Source organism: Oncorhynchus nerka, unplaced genomic scaffold (genome assembly GCF_034236695.1).
Source record: "Oncorhynchus nerka isolate Pitt River unplaced genomic scaffold, Oner_Uvic_2.0 unplaced_scaffold_1099, whole genome shotgun sequence".
Classification (NCBI taxonomy): domain Eukaryota; kingdom Metazoa; phylum Chordata; class Actinopteri; order Salmoniformes; family Salmonidae; genus Oncorhynchus; species Oncorhynchus nerka.
Window position 1 is genome coordinate 117096 of NW_027040218.1, and position 19600 is coordinate 136695.

Genomic DNA, 19600 nt, shown 5'->3' on the forward strand with positions numbered 1-19600 from the left:
CCTCTCTCCTTTCCTCCTCCCTCTCTCCTCCTCCCTCTCTCCTCTCCTCTCTCCACCACACACAGCCAGCTGACCACAATTCATTTTAAAGTGTCCCTCTAAATGAGTCTGGTCTCATACGTCAAGTCACGCTCCGTAACGTCTCCATGAGACGAGACCAGGGAGCAGTCTTTCTCCTGATGGGGGAGACGGGGTGAGGCATGGGCAGAGACAGACGGGTGAGTGTCGTGGGGAGGAGGGTGAGTGTCGTGGGGAGGAGGGGTGAGAGTCAGATGGGAGAGGGGTGAGTGTCGTGGGGAGGAGGGGGAGGTCGGGGGAGGAGGGGTGAGTGTCGGGGGAGGAGGGGTGAGTGTCGGGGGAGGAGGGGTGAGTGTCGGGGGAGGAGGGGGTGAGTGTCGGGGGAGGAGGGGTGTGTTGTCGGGGGGAGGAGGGGTGAGAGCGCCACATTGTGGTCTGTCAGGTTCCCGTGGCAACGATGACGGAACGTTCTTCTGAGTGACACGTTGCAGGTCTCCTCGGTAACACTCGACTGTTAATACAACAGGCCCCAGATCAGCCCAAGTGGTGATGAGTCTCACATGGCACCTTATGCACTACAAAGTGCACTACTTTTGGCCCGTAGGATCCACAGTGGACAGGGAATAGGGTGCTATTTTGGGACATAACCCTCTACACTGCCATGTGAGGGAAAGCTGTGAATGAAGGGGAATATTCTGAAACAAACACATTTTGTTGACAAAAGAGATCTGTAGTGATCTGGCTTGTGTCATGACTGTGTGGAAACCACATCAATGGGTCACTGGGGAGGGGGGGAGGGGGGGAGAGGGAGGGGAGAGAGGAGAGGGAGGGAGGGAGGGAGAGAGGGAGGGAGGGGAGAGGGAGGGGGGAGAGAGGGAGGGGGAGGGGGAGAGAGGGAGGGGGAGAGGGAGGGAGGGAGGGAGAGAGAGAGAGGAGGGAGGAGAGAGAGAGGAGAGGGAGGGAGGGAGAGAGGGAGGGAGGGAGGGAGGAGAGAGAGGGAGGGAGGGAGGAGAGAGAGAGGGAGGGAGGGAGGGAGGAGAGAGAGGGAGGGAGGGAGAGAGAGGGAGGGAGGAGGGGGAGGGAGGGGGGAGGGAGGGAGGGAGGGGGAGAGGGGAGGGGGGAGGGAGGGAGGGAGGGGGGAGGAGGGAGGGGAGGGGAGGGAGGGAGGGGAGGGAGGGGGGGAGAGAGGAGGGAGGGAGGGAGGGAGGGAGGAGAGGAGGGATAAGAGAGGGAGGGAGGAGAGAGAGAGGGAGAGGAGGGAGGAGAGAGAGAGAGGGAGGGAGGGAGGAGAGGAGGGAGGGTGTTGAGGAGGGAGGGAGGGAGGGAGGAGAGAGAGGGAGGGAGGAGGAGAGAGAGGGAGGGATGGAGGAGAGAGAGAGGGAGGGAGGAGAGAGAGGGAGGGAGGGGAGAGAGGGAGGGGGAGAGGGAGGGAGGGAGGGGGAGGAGGGAGGAGAGAGAGGAGGGAGGGAGGAGAGAGAGAGAGGGAGGGAGGAATTGTCTGCCTGCCTGTAATGTTCTCTATATGAGAGAGAGATATTCTGTGGGGGTGGGGGGGTGCTCGTGCGTCTGTGTGTGTGATAATAATAATGATTATTTTAAATGAAGCCTGGTAACATCAACATGTTTTTATTTTGTGTCTCCCTGGCAACCACCCACGTGTTGTTGATGTTTCTGTAACTGTTGCTGTGTCACATGGGGAGAGACATAAACACATGGGAGGGGAGGAGGGAGGGGGAGAGGGAGGGAGGGAGAGAGAGGGAGAGAGAGAGGGAGGGAGGGGGAGAGGGGGAGGGAGGGGGAGAGGGGGGGGGGGGAGAGAGAGAGGAGGGGAGAGAGGGAGGGGGAGAGAGGAGGGGGAGAGAGGGAGGGAGGGGGAGAGAGGGAGGGGGAGAGAGGGAGGGGGAGAGGGAGGGGGAGAGGGAGGGGGAGGAGGGAGGGAGGAGAGAGAGAGAGGGGAGGGAGGGAGGGAGGGGAGATGGAGGGAAGGATGGAGAGAGAGGGAGGGGAGGATGGAGAGAGAGAGGGATGGATGGAGAGTGAAGGAGGGGAGGATGGAGAGAGAGAGGGATGGATGGAGAGAGAAGGAGGGGAGGATGGAGAGAGAGAGAGAGGGATGGATGGAGGGAGGGAGAGAGAGAGAGAAAGGGGAAGACCCATAACTGTGAGTAATGAGTGTCATTGAACTGGACCCAGACCAGATAGACCTCATTGTGGATGGTGTTGGTTTGGTCGGGGATCTCCCTCTCCAGTCTCCAAACCAATCCTTCCCCTGCCTGCGTGTCACTAATGGAAAATCCTGCCATGCAGCTTGGAGCCACAATATTGGAGCCCTGTAGTATCGGAGCCATGTAGTATTGGAGCCCTGTAGTATTGGAGCCCTGTAGTATTGGAGCCCTGTAGTGTCGGAGCCCTGTAGTATCGGAGCCCTGTAGTATTGGAGCCCTGTAGTGCCGGAGCCCTGTAGTATCGGAGCCCTGTAGTATCGGAGCCCTATCGGTATCGGAGCCCTGTAGTATCGGAGCCCTGTAGTATTGGAGCCCTGTAGTATCGGAGCCCTGTAGTATCGGAGCCCTGTAGTATTGGAGCCCTGTAGTATTGGAGCCCTGTAGTATCGGAGCCCTGTAGTATCGGAGCCCTGTAGTATCGGAGCCCTGTAGTATTGGAGCCCTGTAGTATCGGAGCCCTGTAGTGTCGGAGCCCTGTAGTGTCGGAGCCCTGTAGTGTCGGAGCCCTGTAGTATCGGAGCCCTGTAGTATCGGAATGATCGGAGCCCTAGTATGGCCCTTTCGGAGCCCAGTATCGGATTAAATGAAGCCCAGTAGCAGACCGGGTATGTGGCTCTGGGGAGAGACTAGGAGTCCACTTGAGTCCTCAGTCTGCCTGCCTGTCTGCCTGCCTGTCTGTCTGTATGTCTGTCTGTCTGCATGGCTGTTTGTCTGTCTGCATGGCTGTCTGTATGTCTGTCTGTCTGTCTGTCTGTCTGTCTGTCTGCATGGCTGTTTGTCTGGCTGCATGTCTGTTTGTCTGGCTGCATGTCTGTCTGTCTCTCTGTCTGTCTGTCTGTCTCTCTGTCTGTCTGCATGGCTGTTTGTCTGGCTGGCTGACTGTCTGTCTGTCTGTCTGGCTGCATGTCTGTCTGGCTGCATGTCTGTCTGTCTCCCTGTCTGTCTGTCTCTCTGCCTGTATGTCTGTCTGTGTGTCTGTCTGCCTGCCTGTCTGTCTGTCTGTCTCTCTGTCTGTATGTCTGTCTGTCTCTCTGCCTGTCTGTCTGTCTGTCTGTCTGTCTGTCTGCCTGCCTGTCTGTCTGTCTGTCTGTCTGTCTGTCTCTCTGTCTCCCTGTCTGTCTGTCTCTCTGCCTGTATGTCTGTCTGTGTGTCTGTCTGTCTGCCTGCCTGTCTGTCTGTCTGTCTGTCTCTCTGTCTCCCTGTCTGTCTGTCTCTCTGCCTGTATGTCTGTCTGTGTGTCTGTCTGTCTGCCTGCCTGTCTGTCTGTCTGTCTGCCTGTCTGTCTGTCTGTGTTCTGCCTGTATGTCTGTTGTGTCTGTCAGACTGACCATCTCTGTGTTGCCTGTATGTCTGGTGTGTCCTGCCTGCCATCTCTGTGTTCCCTGAGGGTTAAACCAGACTGACCATCTCATCGAGGGTTAAACCAGACTGTGTTCGTTAAACCAGACTGACCATCTCTGGTCCCGAGGGTTAAACCAGACTGACCATCTCTGTGTTCCCGAGGGTTAAACCAGACTGACCATCTCTGTGTTCCCGAGGGTTAAACCAGACTGACCATCTCTGTGTTCCCGAGGGTTAAACCAGACTGACCATCTCTGTGTTCCCGAGGGTTAAACCAGACTGACCATCTCTGTGTTCCCGAGGGTTAAACCAGACTGACCATCTCTGTGACGAGGTTAAACCAGACTGACCATCTCTGTGTTCCCGAGGGTTAAACCAGACTGACCATCTCTGTGTTCCCGAGGGTTAAACCAGACTGACCATCTCTGTGTTCCCGAGGGTTACTCCAGACTGACCATCTATCATCAGAGTTTAAACACAGAGAGACGAATCAACAACTCCCTTTTTCTTAAAAAACCAAACAAACATTTATTTACTATTTTTCTTGAAAGTTGAGTGACTGTTATTTAACCAGGTTTTACCAGCTACAAAACATCTCCATGAATCTCTTTTCCTTCCTTGAATCCCGGTGGGGTTCGTGAGCTCTCCCCTTTCGACACTTCAGCTCTCCCCTTTAACAGACACACAGCCCGGTGGGCTTCGTGATCGACACTGCCAGCTCTCCCCTTTAACAGACACACAGCCCGGTGGGCTTCGTGATCGACACTGCCAGCTCTCCCCTTTAACAGACACACAGCCCGGTGGATCGACACTGTCAGCTCTCCCTTTAACAGACACACACATCGACACTGCCAGCTCTCCCCTTTAACAGACACACAGCCCGGTGGGGCGTGGATCGTGATCGACACTGCCAGCTCTCCCCTTTAACAGACACACAGCCCGGTGGGCTTCGTGATCGACACTGCCAGCTCTCCCCTTTAACAGACACACAGCCCGCCAGTGGGGTTCGTGATCGACACTGCCAGCTCTCCCCTTTAACAGACACACAGCCCGGTGGGTCGACACTGAGCTCTCCTTTCGACAGCCCTGCCAGACACTGCCAGCTCCCTTTAACAGACACACAGCCCGGTGGGCCGTGATCGACACTGCCAGCTCTCCCCTTTAACAGACACACAGCCCGGTGGGCTTCGTGATCGACACTGCCAGCTCTCCTTTAACAGACACACAGCCCGGTGGGCTTCGTGATCGACACTGCCAGCTCTCCCCTTTAACAGACACACAGCCCGGTGGGCCGTGTGACACTGCCAGCTCTCCCCTTTAACAGACACACAGCTGGGCCCTTTACTGCCAGACACACAGCCCGGTGGGCTTCGGATCGACACTGCCAGCTCTCCCTTTAACAGACACACAGCCCGGTGGGCGTGATCGACACTGCCAGCTCTCCCCTTTAACAGACACACAGCCCGGTGTGATCGACACAGCTCTCCCCTTTAACAGCACAGCTCTCCAGCTCTCCCCTTTAACAGACACACAGCCCGGTGGGCTTCGTGATCGACACTGCCAGCTCTCCCCTTTAACAGACACACAGCCCGGTGGGCTGATCGACACTGCCAGCTCTCCCCTTTAACAGACACACACTGATCGACACTGCCAGCTCTCCCCTTTAACAGACACACAGCCCGGTGGGCTTCGTGATCGACACTGCCAGCTCTCCCCTTTAACAGACACACAGCCCGGTGGGCTTCGTGATCGACACTGCCAGCTCTCCCCTTTAACAGACACACAGCCCGGTGGGTCGTGATGACACTGCCAGCTCTCCCCTTTAACAGACAACAGACACTGCCAGCTCTCCCTTTAACAGACACACAGCCCGGTGGGCTTCGTGATCGACACTGCCAGCTCTCCCCTTTAACAGACACACAGCCCCTTTTCGACACTGCCAGCTCTCCTTTAACAGACACACAGCCCGGTGGGCTTCGTGATCGACACTGCCAGCTCTCCCCTTTAACAGACACACAGCCCGGTGGGCTTGTGATCGACACTGCCAGCTCTCCCCTTTAACAGACACACAGCCCGGTGGGCTTCGTGATCGACACTGCCAGCTCTCCCCTTTAACAGACACACAGCCCGGTGGGCTTCGACACTGCCGTGATCGACACTGCCAGCTCTCCCTTTAACAGACACACACGACACTGCCAGCTCTCCTTTAACAGACACACAGCCCCGGTGGGCTTCGTGATCGACACTGCCAGCTCTCCCCTTTAACAGACACACAGCCCGGTGGGCTTCGTGATCGACACTGCCAGCTCTCCCTTTAACAGACACACAGCCCGGTGGGCTTCGTGATCGACACTGCCAGCTCTCCCCTTTAACAGACACACAGCCCGGTGGGCTTCGTGATCGACACTGCCAGCTCTCCCTTTAACAGACACACAGCCCGGTGGGCCGTGATCGACACTGCCAGCTCTCTTTAACAGACACACAGCCCTTTAACAGACACACAGCCCGGTGGGCTTAAAGTGATCGACACTGCCAGCTCTCCCCTTTAACAGACACTGCCAGCTCTCCCCTTTAACAGACACACAGCCCCGGTGGGCTCTTCGTGATCGACACTGCCAGCTCTCCCTTTAACAGACACACAGCCCGGTGGGCCGTGATCGACACTGCCAGCTCTCCCTTTAACAGACACACAGCCCGGTGGGCGTGATCGACACTGCCAGCTCTCCCTTTAACAGACACACAGCCCGGTGGGCTTCGTGATCGACACTGCCAGCTCTCCCCTTTAACAGACACACAGCCCCCGGTGAGTGATCGACACTGCCAGCTCTCCCTTTAACAGACACACAGCCCGGTGGGCTTCGTGATCGACACTGCCAGCTCTCCCCTTTAACAGACACACAGCCCGGTGGGCTCGACACTGCCAGTGAGCCCGGTCGACACTGCCAGCTCTCCCCTTTAACAGACACACAGCCCGGTGGGCTTCGTGGATCGACACTGCCAGCTCTCCCTTTAACAGACACACAGCCCGGTGGGCCGTGATCGACACTGCCAGCTCTCCCCTTTAACAGACACACAGCCCGGTCGTGATCGACACTGCCAGCTCTCCCTTTAACAGACACACAGCCCGGTGGGCTTCGTGTGACACTGCCAGCTCTCCCTTTAACAGACACACACACTGCCAGCTCTCCCTTTAACAGACACACAGCCCGGTGGGCTTCGTGATCGACACTGCCAGCTCTCCCCTTTAACAGACACACAGCCCGGTGGGCCGTGATCGACACTGCCAGCTCTCCCCTTTAACAGACACACAGCCCGGTGGGCTTCGTGATCGACACTGCCAGCTCTCCCCTTTAACAGACACACAGCCCGGTGGGCTTCGTGATCGACACTGCCAGCTCTCCCCTTTAACAGACACACAGCCCGGTGGGCTTCGTGATCGACACTGCCAGCTCTCCCCTTTAACAGACACACAGCCCGGTGGGCTTCGTGATCGACACTGCCAGCTCTCCCCTTTAACAGACACACAGCCCGGTGGGCTTCGTGATCGACACTGCCAGTCTCCCTTTAACAGACACACAGCCCGGTGGGCTTCGTGATCGACACTGCCAGCTCTCCCTTTAACAGACACACAGCCCGGTGGGCTTCGTGATCGACACTGCCAGCTCTCCCTTTAACAGACACACAGCCCGGTGGGCTTCGTGATCGACACTGCCAGCTCTCCCTTTAACAGACACACAGCCCGGTGGGCTTCGTGATCGACACTGCCAGCTCTCCCCTTTAACAGACACACAGCCCGGTGGGCTTTAACAGACACACAGCCCGGTGGGATCGACACTGCCAGCTCTCCCTTTAACAGACACACAGCCCGGTGGGCAGACACACAGCCCGGTGGGTGATCGACACTTTGCCAGCTCTCGACACTGCCAGCTCTCCCCTTTAACAGACACACACTTTGTGATCGACACTGCCAGCTCTCCCTTTGGGCTTCGTGATCGACACTGCCAGCTCTCCCCTTTAACAGACACACAGCCCGGTGGGCTTCGTGATCGACACTGCCAGCTCTCCCTTTAACAGACACACAGCCCGGTGGGCTTCGTGATCGACACTGCCAGCTCTCCCCTTTAACAGACACACAGCCCGGTGGGCTTCGTGATCGACACTGCCAGCTCTCCCTTTAACAGACACACACGTGATCGACACTGCCAGCTCTCCCCTTTAACAGACACACAGCCCGGTGGGCTTCGTGATCGACACTGCCAGCTCTCCCTTTAACAGACACACAGCCCGGTGGGCTTCGTGATCGACACTGCCAGCTCTCCCCTTTAACAGACACACAGCCCGGTGGGCTTCGTGATCGACACTGCCAGCTCTCCCCTTTAACAGACACACAGCCCGGTGGGCTTCGTGATCGACACTGCCAGCTCTCCCCTTTAACAGACACACAGCCCGGTGGGCTTCTGTGATCGACACTGCCAGCTCTCCCTTTAACAGACAACAGACACACTGCCAGCTCTCCCTTAACAGACAAACAGTTGTTTCAAGAGCGCTGTGCCAGCTCTCCCTTCAGACCACACAGTAAACAGTTGTTTCAAGAACAAATAAACTCTCTCTCTTGAGCATCTAACTTAGACGTCTCTGATTGGGGAGGTCATGTGATCATGTGGTCATGTGATACGCTGCTCAGTAGCTGAGGTAAATAGCATGTCGTTGTTTAGAAATGTAACTCGGTAGGTCATTCCTGAGGAGAGAGAAACAGGCCCTATATCTCTCTCTGTGTGTGGAGGAAACAGGCCCCTATATCTCTCTCTCTGTGTGGAGGAAACAGGCCCCTATATATCTCTCTCTGTGTGGAGGAAACAGGCCCCTATATCTCTCTCTCTGTGTGGAGGAAACAGGCCCCTATATCTCTCTCTCTGTGTGGAGGAAACAGGCCCCTATATATCTCTCTCTGTGCGTGGAGGAAACAGGCCCTATATCTCTCTCTGTGTGGAGGAAACAGGCCCCTATATATCTCTCTCTGTGTGTGGAGGAAACAGGCCCTATATCTCTCTCTCTGTGTGTGGAGGAAACAGGCCCCTATATCTATCTCTCTGTGTGGAGGAAACAGGCCCTATATCTCTCTCTCTGTGTGGAGGAAACAGGCCCTATATCTCTCTCTCTGTGTGGAGGAAACAGGCCCCTATATCTCTCTCTGTGTGGAGGAAACAGGCCCCTATATCTCTCTCTCTGTATAGATGGAGGAAACAGGCCCCTATATCTCTCACTCTGTATAGATGGAGGAAACAGGACCCTATATCTCTCTCTCTGTATAGATGGAGGAAACAGGACCCTATATCTCTCTCTCTGTATAGATGGAGGAAACAGGCCCCTATATCTCTCTCTGTATAGATGGAGGAAACAGGCCCTATATCTCTCTCTGTGTGGATGGAGGAAACAGGCCCCTATATCTCTCTCTGTGTGGAGGAAACAGGCCCCTATATATCTCTCTCTGTGTGGATGGAGGAAACAGGCCCCTATATCTCTCTCTGTGTGGAGGAAACAGGCCCTATATCTCTCTCTCTGTATAGATGGAGGAAACAGGCCCCTATATCTCTCTCTCTGTATAGATGGAGGAAACAGGCCCTATATCTCTCTCTGTGTGGATGGAGGAAACAGGCCCTATATCTCTCTCTGTGTGGATGGAGGAAACAGGCCCTATATCTCTCTCTCTGTATAGATGGAGGAAACAGGCCCCTATATCTATCTCTCTGTGTGGAGGAAACAGGCCATATATCTCTCTCTCTGTGTGGAGGAAACAGGCCCCTATATCTCTCTCTGTACGGATGGAGGAAACAGGCCCTATATCTCTCTCTCTGTATAGATGGAGGAAACAGGCCCCTATATCTCTCTCTGTACGGATGGAGGAAACAGGCCCTATATCTCTCTCTGTGTGGATGGAGGAAACAGGCCCCTATATCTCTCTCTCTGTATAGATGGAGGAAACAGGCCCTATATATCTCTCTCTGTATAGATGGAGGAAACAGGCCCTATATCTCTCTCTCTGTACGGATGGAGGAAACAGGCCCCTATATCTCTCTCTGTACGGATTGAGGAAACAGGCCCCTATATCTCTCTCTGTGTGGATGGAGGAAACAGGCCCTATATATCTCTCTCTGTGTGGATGGAGGAAACAGGCCCTATATCTCTCTCTCTGTATAGATGGAGGAAACAGGCCCCTATATCTATCTCTCTGTGTGGAGGAAACAGGCCCTATATCTCTCTCTGTATAGAAGGAGGAAACAGGCCCTATATCTCTCTCTCTGTACGGATGGAGGAAACAGGCCCTATATCTCTCTCTCTGTATAGATGGAGGAAACAGGCCCCTATATCTCTCTCTGTACGGATGGAGGAAACAGGCCCTATATCTCTCTCTGTGTACGGATGGAGGAAACAGGCCCTATATCTCTCTCTCTGTACGGATGGAGGAAACAGGCCCTATATCTGTCTCTCTGTACGGATGGAGGAAACAGGCCCTATATCTGTCTCTCTGTGTGGATGGAGGAAACAGGCACTATATCTCTAACTCTGTACGGATGGAGGAAACAGGCCCTATATCTCTCTCTCTGTACGGATGGAGGAAACAGGCCCTATATCTCTCTCTCTGTACGGATGGAGGAAACAGGCCCTATATCTCTCTCTGTATAGATGGAGGAAACAGGCCCTATATCTCTCTCTGTGTGGATGGAGGAAACAGGCCCCTATATCCCTCTCTCTGTACGGATGGAGGAAACAGGCCCCTATATCTCTCTCTTTATAGATGGAGGAAACAGGCCCTATATCTCTCTCTGTACGGATGGAGGAAACAGGCCCTATATCTCTCTCTCTGTGTGTGGATGGAGGAAACAGGCCCTATATCTGTCTCTCTGTGTGGATGGAGGAAACAGGCCCTATATCTGTCTCTCTGTGTGGATGGAGGAAACAGGCCCTATATCTCTAACTCTGTACGGATGGAGGAAACAGGCCCTATATCTCTCTCTCTGTACGGATGGAGGAAACAGGCCCTATATCTCTCTCTGTACGGATGGAGGAAACAGGCCCCTATATCTCTCTCTGTACGGATGGAGGAAACAGGCCCCTATATCTCTCTCTCTGTACGGATGGAGGAAACGGGGAAGGGTCGAGGAAGGAGGGAGGGAGGGAGATGGAGGAGGAAAGGGTAGATGGAGGAGGGAAGGGAGATGGAGGAGGGAAGGGAGATGGAGGAGGGGAGGGTAGAGGGAGGAGGGAAGGGAGATGGAGGAGGGGAGGGTAGAGGGGAGGAGGGAAGGGAGATGGAGGAGGGAGGGTAGAGGGAGGAGGGAAGGGTAGATGGAGGGTAGAGGGAGGAGGGAAGGGAGATGGAGGAGGGGAGGGTAGAGGGAGGAGGGAAGGGTAGATGGAGGAGGGGAGGGTAGAGGGAGGAGGGAATGGTAGAGGGAGGAGGGGAGGGTAGAGGGAGGAGGGGAGGGAGATGGAGGAGGGGAGGGGAGATGGAGGAGGGAAGGGTAGATGGAGGAGGGGAGGGTAGATGGAGGAGGGAAGGGAGATGGAGGAGGGGAGGGTAGAGGGAGGAGGGAAGGGTAGATGGAGGAGGGGAGGGTAGAGGGAGGAGGGGAGGGAGATGGAGGAGGGGAGGGGAGATGGAGGAGGGAAGGGTAGATGGAGGAGGGGAGGGTAGATGGAGGAGGGAAGGAGAGGGGAGGAGGGGAGGGTAGAGGGAGGAGGGGAGGGTAGAGGGAGGAGGGAAGGTTAGAGGGAGGAGGGGTGGAGGGGAGAGGGGGAGGGTAGGGGAGGAGGGGAGGGTAGGGTAGAGGGAGGGGGGAAGGGTAGAGGGAGGAGGGGAGGGTAGAGGGAGGAGGGGAGGGTAGAGGGAGAGGAGGGGAGGGGGAGGGTAGAGGGAGGAGGGGAGGGTTAGAGGGGGAGGAGGGGTGGGTTAGAGGGAGGAGGGGAGGGTAGATGGGAGGAGAGGTGGGTTAGAGGGAGGGGGGGTGGGTTAGAGGGAGGGTAGAGGGAGGAGGGAGAGGGGGTTAGAGGGAGGAGGGGAGGGTAGAGGGAGGAGGGGTGGGTTAGAGGGAGGAGGGGTGGAGGGAAGGGTTAGATGGGAGGAGGGGGAGGGTTAGATGGAGGAGGGAGGGTTAGAGGGAGGAGGGGGGAGGGAAGGGTAGAGGGAGGAGGGGAGGGTAGATGGAGGAGGGGAGGGTATATGGAGGAGGGGAGGGTAGAGGGAGGAGGGGAGGGTTAGAGGGAGGAGGGGATGGTAGAGGGAGGATGGGAGGGAGGAGGGTAGAGGGAGGAGGGGAGGGTTAGAGGGAGGAGGGGAGGGAAGGGTAGAGGGAGGAGGGGAGGGTAGATGGAGGAGGGGAGGGGAGGGAGGAGGGGAGGGTTAGAGGGAGGGTTAGAGGGGGAGGGTAGAGGGAGGATGGGAGAGGGGAGGGTAGAGGGAGGAGGGGAGGGTTAGAGGGAGGGAGGGGAGGGAGAGGGAGGGGATGGGAGGAGGGGAGGGTTAGAGAGGGAGGAGGGGAGGGTTAGAGGGAGGAGGGGTGGAGGGAGGCAGAATGTAACCAGAGTAAACAGAGGGTTGGTCAGTCAGTATAATGAAACACCTGGCTCTGGTTCCCCAGCAGAGATACATCACATCACTGTGACACTCACCATTAATGCTCCACTAAATTGTTTTAAAAATGGGACTGCTCTTAGTGGAGTAAATCAAACGTTTGTTTTTATTAAAAGTTAATTTCTGAATTTATGGTTTGAATCAGAGGAGTTTGTGTCTCAGGTCCAACAGACGATATTTGGAATTATCTGGAATATGTTTCTGGTGTTCAGACTGATTTTAGACGTTAATGTGAGGAGAAGTCAGAACAAACCCCCAGAGAACTGATACATCTTTGAACAAACCCCCAGAGAACTGATACGGCTTTGAACAAACCCCCAGAGAACTGATACATCTTTGAACAAACCCCCAGAGAACTGATACATCTTTGAACAAACCCCCAGAGAACTGATACATCTTTGAACAAACCCCCAGAGAACTGATACATCTTTGAACAAACCCCCAGAGAACTGATACATCTTTGAACAAACCCCCAGAGAACTGAAACAGCTTTGAACAAACCCCCAGAGAACTGATACATCTTTGAACAAACCCCCAGAGAACTGATACATCTTTGAACAAACCCCCAGAGAACTGAAATAGCTTTGAACAAACCCCCAGAGAACTGAAATAGCTTTGAACAAACCCCCAGAGAACTGATACATCTTTGAACAAACCCCCAGAGAACTGATACATCTTTGAACAAACTCCCAGAGAACTGAAATAGCTTTGAACAAAACCCCCAGAGAACTGATACATATTTGAACAAACCCCCAGAGAACTGATACATCTTTGAACAAACCCCCAGAGAACTGATACATCTTTGAACAAACCCCCAGAGAACTGATACATCTTTGAACAAACCCCCAGATAACTGATACATCTTTGAACAAACCCCAGAGAACTGAAACAGCTTTGAACAAACCCCAGAGAACTGATACATCTTTGAACAAACCCCCAGAGAACTGAAACAGCTTTGAACAAACCCCCAGAGAACTGAAATAGCTTTGAACAAACCCCCAGAGAACTGATACATCTTTGAACAAACCCCCAGAGAACTGATACATCTTTGAACAAACCCCCAGAGAACTGAAATAGCTTTGAACAAAACCCCCAGAGAACTGATACATCTTTGAACAACCCCCCAGAGAACTGATACATCTTTGAACAAACCCCCAGAGATCTGATACATATTTGAACAAACCCCCAGAGAACTGATACATCTTTGAACAAACCCCCAGAGAACTGATACATCTTTGAACAAACCCCCAGAGAACTGAAATAGCTTTGAACAAACCCCCAGAGAACTGAAATAGCTTTGAACAAACCCCCAGAGAACTGAAATAGCTTTGAACAAAACCCCCAGAGAACTGATACATCTTTGAACAAACCCCCAGAGAACTGATACATCTTTGAACAAACCCCCAGAGAACTGAAAAGCTTTGAACAAAACCCCCAGAGAACTGATACATCTTTGAACAAAACCCCAGAGAACTGAAATAGCTTTGAACAAAACCCCCAGAGAACTGATATATCTTTGAACAAAACCCCCAGAGAACTGATACAGATTTTTATTTATTTTTCATTTAACTAGTCAACTCAGAACAAATTCTTATTTACAATGGACGGCCAAACCCGGACGACGCTGGGCCGATTGTGCTCCGCAATATGGGACTCCCAATCACGGCCCCAGTTGTGATACAGCCTGGAATCAAACCAGGGTGTCTGTAGTGACCGCTGAGGTGGAAGGTTTTCATTTCTCCAGGTTGTTGTTGTAAATGTTTCTGTGTGGGAAGTCTTGATGGATATTCAGGGTTGTCTCTCCGACTACCGGCTGATATATTATGTAACGTATCAGATATCATGTGAGCTGGTTTCCCAGAGAAAGACAGACAACGGCACATCCACTGTCATTACTAATCCTGAGAAGAGCTGCTTTTGGTGTTTGTTGAGTGGCGTTCGCAGGAAGGGGAGATATGAGCCATTAAGCCGTGTGTCAGAGATCTCTGTGTTGGCCTGCCTGTCATCCAATGAATGGTTCTACTCTAGTCAACTTCCTGCGGGCTGGAAGACAGGACACTTCTGTCTCTCTCTGGACTGGGATAACTGGGGTTTCTCTTAGAGGGGGTTAGAGACCGTGTGTCAGAGATCTCTGTGTTGGTCTGCCTGTCATCCAATGAATGGTTCTACTTTAGTCAACTTCCTGCGGGCTGGAGGACACTTCTGTCTCTCTCTGGACTGGGATAACTGGGGTTTCTCTTAGAGGGGGTTAGATACTGTGTGTTTCTGCTGAGGGTTTCTCTTAGAGGGGGATAGAGACCGTGTATTTTCTCTTAGAGGGGGTTAGAAACCGTGTGGTTTCTCTTAGAGGGGGTTAGAGAATGTGTGTTTCTGCTGGGGGTTTTCTCTTAGAGGGGGTTAGAGACTGTGTGTTTTCTATTAGAGGGGGATAGAGACAGTGTGTTTTCTCTTAGAGGGGGTTAGAGACAGTGTGTTTTCTCTTAGAGGGGGTTAGAGACTGTGTGTTTTCTCTTAGAGGGGGTTAGAAACTGTGTTTTCTCTTAGAGGGGGTTAGAGACCGTGTGTTTCTGCTGGGGTTTATCTTAGAGGGGTTAGAGACTGTGTGTTTCTGCTGAGGGTTTCTCTTAGAGGGGATAGAGACTGTGTGTTTTCTCTTAGAGGGGGTTAGAGACAGTGTGTTTTCTCTTAGAGGGGGTTAGTGACAGTGTGTTTTCTCTTAGAGGGGGGGTTAGAGACAGTGTGTTTTCTCTTAGAGGGGGGGTTAGATAGAAACCGTGTGTTTTCTCTTAGAGGGGTTAGAAACTGTGTTTTCTCTTAGAGGGGGTTAGAGACCGTGTGTTTCTGCTGGGGGTTTATCTTAGAGGGGGTTAGAGACTGTGTGTTTCTGCTGAGGGTTTCTCTTAGAGGGGGATAGAGACCGTGTATTTTCTCTTAGAGGGGGTTAGAGACTGTGTATTTTCTCTTAGAGGGGGATAGAAACCGTGTGTTTTCTCTTAGAGGGGGATAGAAACCGTGTGTTTTCTCTTAGAGGGGGATAGAAACCGTGTGTTTTCTCTTAGAGGGGGATAGAAACCGTGTGTTTTCTCTTAGAGGGGGATAGAAACCGTGTGTTTTCTCTTAGAGGGGGATAGAAACCGTGTGTTTTCTCTTAGAGGGGGATAGAAACCGTGTGCTTTCTCTTAGAGGGGGATAGAGACAGTGTGTTTTCTCTTAGAGAGGGATAGAAACCGTGTGTTTTCTCTTAGAGGGGGATAGAAACCGTGTGCTTTCTCTTAGAGGGGGATAGAAACCGTGTGTTTTCTCTTAGAGGGGGATAGAAACCGTGTGCTTTCTCTTAGAGGGGGATAGAAACCGTGTGCTTTCTCTTAGAGGGGGATAGAAACCGTGTGCTTTCTCTTAGAGGGGGATAGAAACCGTGTGTTTCTGTGTTCTGGTATCTGCTGACTTCTGTCTCCTGCTTGTGGTTCGTTCCCTGAAGATATGTGGCTCCTCTGAAGCTCCTCTCTGTGAGAAGAGAAACCACAACACTTGTATTTCTCGGCTGGCACTTAAAGCTTAGTGGGATTAGTGGTTTATTCCAGTCTGTCTGTTCCTGTCACATGTTAAACCTGTCTGTCTGTCTTCCTGTCACATGTTTAACCTGTCTGTCTGTTCCTGTCATACATTAAACCTGTCTGTCTGTCTTCCTGTCACATGTTAAACCTGTCTGTCTGTCTTCCTGTCACATGTTAAACCTGTCTGTCTGTCTTCCTGTCACATGTTAAACCTGTCTGTCTGTCTTCCTGTCACATGTTAAACCTGTCTGTCTGTCTTCCTGTCACATGTTAAACCTGTCTGTCTGTCTTCCTGTCAGATGTTAAACCTGTCTGTCTATTCCTGTCACACGTTAAACCTGTCTGTCTATTCCTGTCATACATTAAACCTGTCTGTCTGTCTGTTCCTGTCATACATTAAACCAGTCTGTATGTCTGTGCCTGTCATACATTAAACCAGTCTGTCTGTCTGTGCCTGTCATACATTAAACCTGTCTGTCTGTATGTTCCTGTCATACATTAAACCTGTCTGTCTGTCTGTTCCTGTCACACGTTAAACCTGTCTGTCTGTTCCTGTCATACATTAAACATGTATGTCTTCCTGTCATACATTAAACATGTCTGTCTGTCTTCCTGTCATACATTAAACCTGTATGTCTTCCTGTCATACATTAAACATGTCTGTCTGTCTTCCTGTCATACATTAAACCTGTCTGTCTTCCTGTCATACATTAAACATGTCTGTCTGTCTTCCTGTCATACATTAAACCTGTCTGTCTGTCTTCCTGTCATACATTAAACATGTCTGTCTGTCTTCCTGTCATACATTAAACATGTCTGTCTGTCTTCCTGTCATACATTAAACATGTCTGTCTTCCTGTCATACATTAAACATGTCTGTCTTCCTGTCATACATTAAACATGTCTGTCTGTCTTCCTGTCATACATTAAACCTGTCTGTCTGTCTTCCTGTCATACATTAAACCTGTCTGTCTGTCTTCATGTCATACATTAAACATGTCTGTCTTCCTGTCACATGTTAAACCTGTTAAACATTCTAGTTTTCTCTGTTTTTTATTAATTATTTCCAATGTGCCAAATAGTTTTATTTCTGTTTCCTCATAATGTGATTGGGTCTCATTGTGTTGCTGTCCTGGGCTCTGGGGGGGGTGTTAGTGTTAGTGAACAGAGCCCCAGGACCAGCTTGCTTAGGGGACTCTTCTCCAGGCTCATCTCTCTGTAGGTGATGGCTCTGGGGGGGTGTTAATGTTAGTGAACAGAGCCCCAGGACCAGCTTGCTTAGGGGACTCTTCTCCAGGTTCATCTCTCTGTAGGGTGTGTTAGTGTTAGTGAACAGAGCCCCAGGACCAGCTTGCTTAGGGGACTCTTCTCCAGGCTCATCTCTCTGTAGGTGATGGCTCTGTAGGGGTGTGTTAGTGTTTGTGAACAGAGCCCCAGGACCAGCTTGCTTAGGGGACTCTTCTCCAGGTTCATCTCTCTGTAGGGTGTGTTAGTGTTAGTGAACAGAGCCCCAGGACCAGCTTGCTTAGGGGACTCTTCTCCAGGCTCATCTCTCTGTAGGTGATGGCTCTGTGGGGTGTGTTAGTGTTTGTGAACAGAGCCCCAGGACCAGCTTGCTTAGGGGACTCTTCTCCAGGTTCATCTCTCTGTAGGGTGTGTTTGTGTTTGTGAACAGAGCCCCAGGACCAGCTTGCTTAGGGGACTCTTCTCCAGGTTCATCTCTCTGTAGGTGATGGCTCTGTGGGGGGTGTTTGTGTTTGTGAACAGAGCCCCAGGACCAGCTTGCTTAGGGGACTCTTCTCCAGGTTCATCTCTCTGTAGGGTGTGTTTGTGTTTGTGAACAGAGCCCCAGGACCAGCTTGCTTAGGGGACTCTTCTCCAGGCTCATCTCTCTGTAGGTGATGGCTCTGTGGGGTGTGTTAGTGTTTGTGAACAGAGCCCCAGGACCAGCTTGCTTAGGGGACTCTTCTCCAGGTTCATCTCTCTGTAGGTGATGGCTCTGGGGGGGGTGTTAGTGTTTGTGAACAGAGCCCCAGGACCAGCTTGCTTAGGGGACTCTTCTCCAGGTTCATCTCTCTGTAGGTGATGGCTCTGTGGGGGGGTGTTTGTGTTTGTGAACAGAGCCCCAGGACCAGCTTGCTTAGGGGACTCTTCTCCAGGTTCATCTCTCTGTAGGTGATGGCTCTGGGGGGGGTGTTAGTGTTTGTGAACAGAGCCCCAGGACCAGCTTGCTTAGGGGACTCTTCTCCAGGTTCATCTCTCTGTAGGTGATGGCTCTGTGGGGGGGTGTTTGTGTTTGTGAACAGAGCCCCAGGACCAGCTTGCTTAGGGGACTCTTCTCCAGGCTCATCTCTCTGTAGGGGGTGTTAGTGTTTGTGAACAGAGCCCCATGACCAGCTTGCTTAGGGGACTCTTCTCCAGGTTCATCTCTCTGTAGGGTGTGTTAGTGTTAGTGAACAGAGCCCCAGGACCAGCTTGCTTAGGGGACTCTTCTCCAGGTTCATCTCTCTGTAGGGTGTGTTAGTGTTAGTGAACAGAGCCCCAGGACCAGCTTGCTTAGGGGACTCTTCTCCAGGTTCATCTCTCTGTAGGGTGTGTTAGTGTTTGTGAACAGAGCCCCAGGACCAGCTTGCTTAGGGGACTCTTCTCCAGGTTCATCTCTCTGTAGGTGATGGCTCTGTGGGGGGGTGTTTGTGTTTGTGAACAGAGCCCCAGGACCAGCTTGCTTAGGGGACTCTTCTCCAGGCTCATCTCTCTGTAGGGGGTGTTAGTGTTTGTGAACAGAGCCCCATGACCAGCTTGCTTAGGGGACTCTTCTCCAGGTTCATCTCTCTGTAGGTGATGGCTCTGTAGGGGGTGTTAGTGTTTGTGAACAGAGCCCCAGGACCAGCTTGCTTAGGGGACTCTTCTCCAGGCTCATCTCTCTGTTGGGTGTGTTAGTGTTTGTGAACAGAGCCCCATGACCAGCTTGCTTAGGGGACTCTTCTCCAGGTTCATCTCTCTGTAGGTGATGGCTCTGTAGGGGGTGTTAGTGTTTGTGAACAGAGCCCCAGGACCAGCTTGCTTAGGGGACTCTTCTCCAGGCTCATCTCTCTGTAGGTGATGGCTCTGTAGGGGGTGTTAGTGTTTGTGAACAGAGCCCCAGGACCAGCTTGCTTAGGGGACTCTTCTCCAGGTTCATCTCTCTGTAGGTGATGGCTCTGTAGGGTGTGTTAGTGTTTGTGAACAGAGCCCCAGGACCAGCTTGCTTAGGGGACTCTTCTCCAGGTTCATCTCTCTGTAGGGTGTGTTTGTGTTTGTGAACAGAGCCCCAGGACCAGCTTGCTTAGGGGACTCTTCTCCAGGTTCATCTCTCTGTAGGTGATGGCTCTGTAGGGTGTGTTAGTGTTTGTGAACAGAGCCCCAGGACCAGCTTGCTTAGGGGACTCTTCTCCAGGTTCATCTCTCTGTAGGGTGTGTTTGTGTTTGTGAAGAGAGCCCCAGGACCAGCTTGCTTAGGGGACTCTTCTCCAGGTTCATCTCTCTGTGGGGTGTGTTTGTGTTTGTGAACAGAGCCCCAGGACCAGCTTGCTTAGGGGACTCTTCTCCAGGTTCATCTCTCTGTAGGTGATGGCTCTGTAGGGGGTGTTTGTGTTTGTGAACAGAGCCCCAGGACCAGCTTGCTTAGGGGACTCTTCTCCAGGTTCATCTCTCTGTAGGTGATGGCTCTGTAGGGGGTGTTTGTGTTTGTGAACAGAGCCCCAGGACCAGCTTGCTTAGGGGACTCTTCTCCAGGTTCATCTCTCTGTAGGTGATGGCTCTGTAGGGGTGTTAGTGTTTGTGAACAGAGC

General features: G+C 52.7%; 1 protein-coding gene across 1 annotated transcript in view; it reads left to right on the forward strand.

Annotated features, from left to right (window-relative positions):
- LOC135570111 (intermembrane lipid transfer protein VPS13B-like) overlaps positions 1-19600 on the forward strand; it is a gene marked incomplete at its 3' end in the record, with an annotated part of 88329 nt that overhangs the window by 17844 nt on the left and 50885 nt on the right. The window lies entirely within an intron of this gene.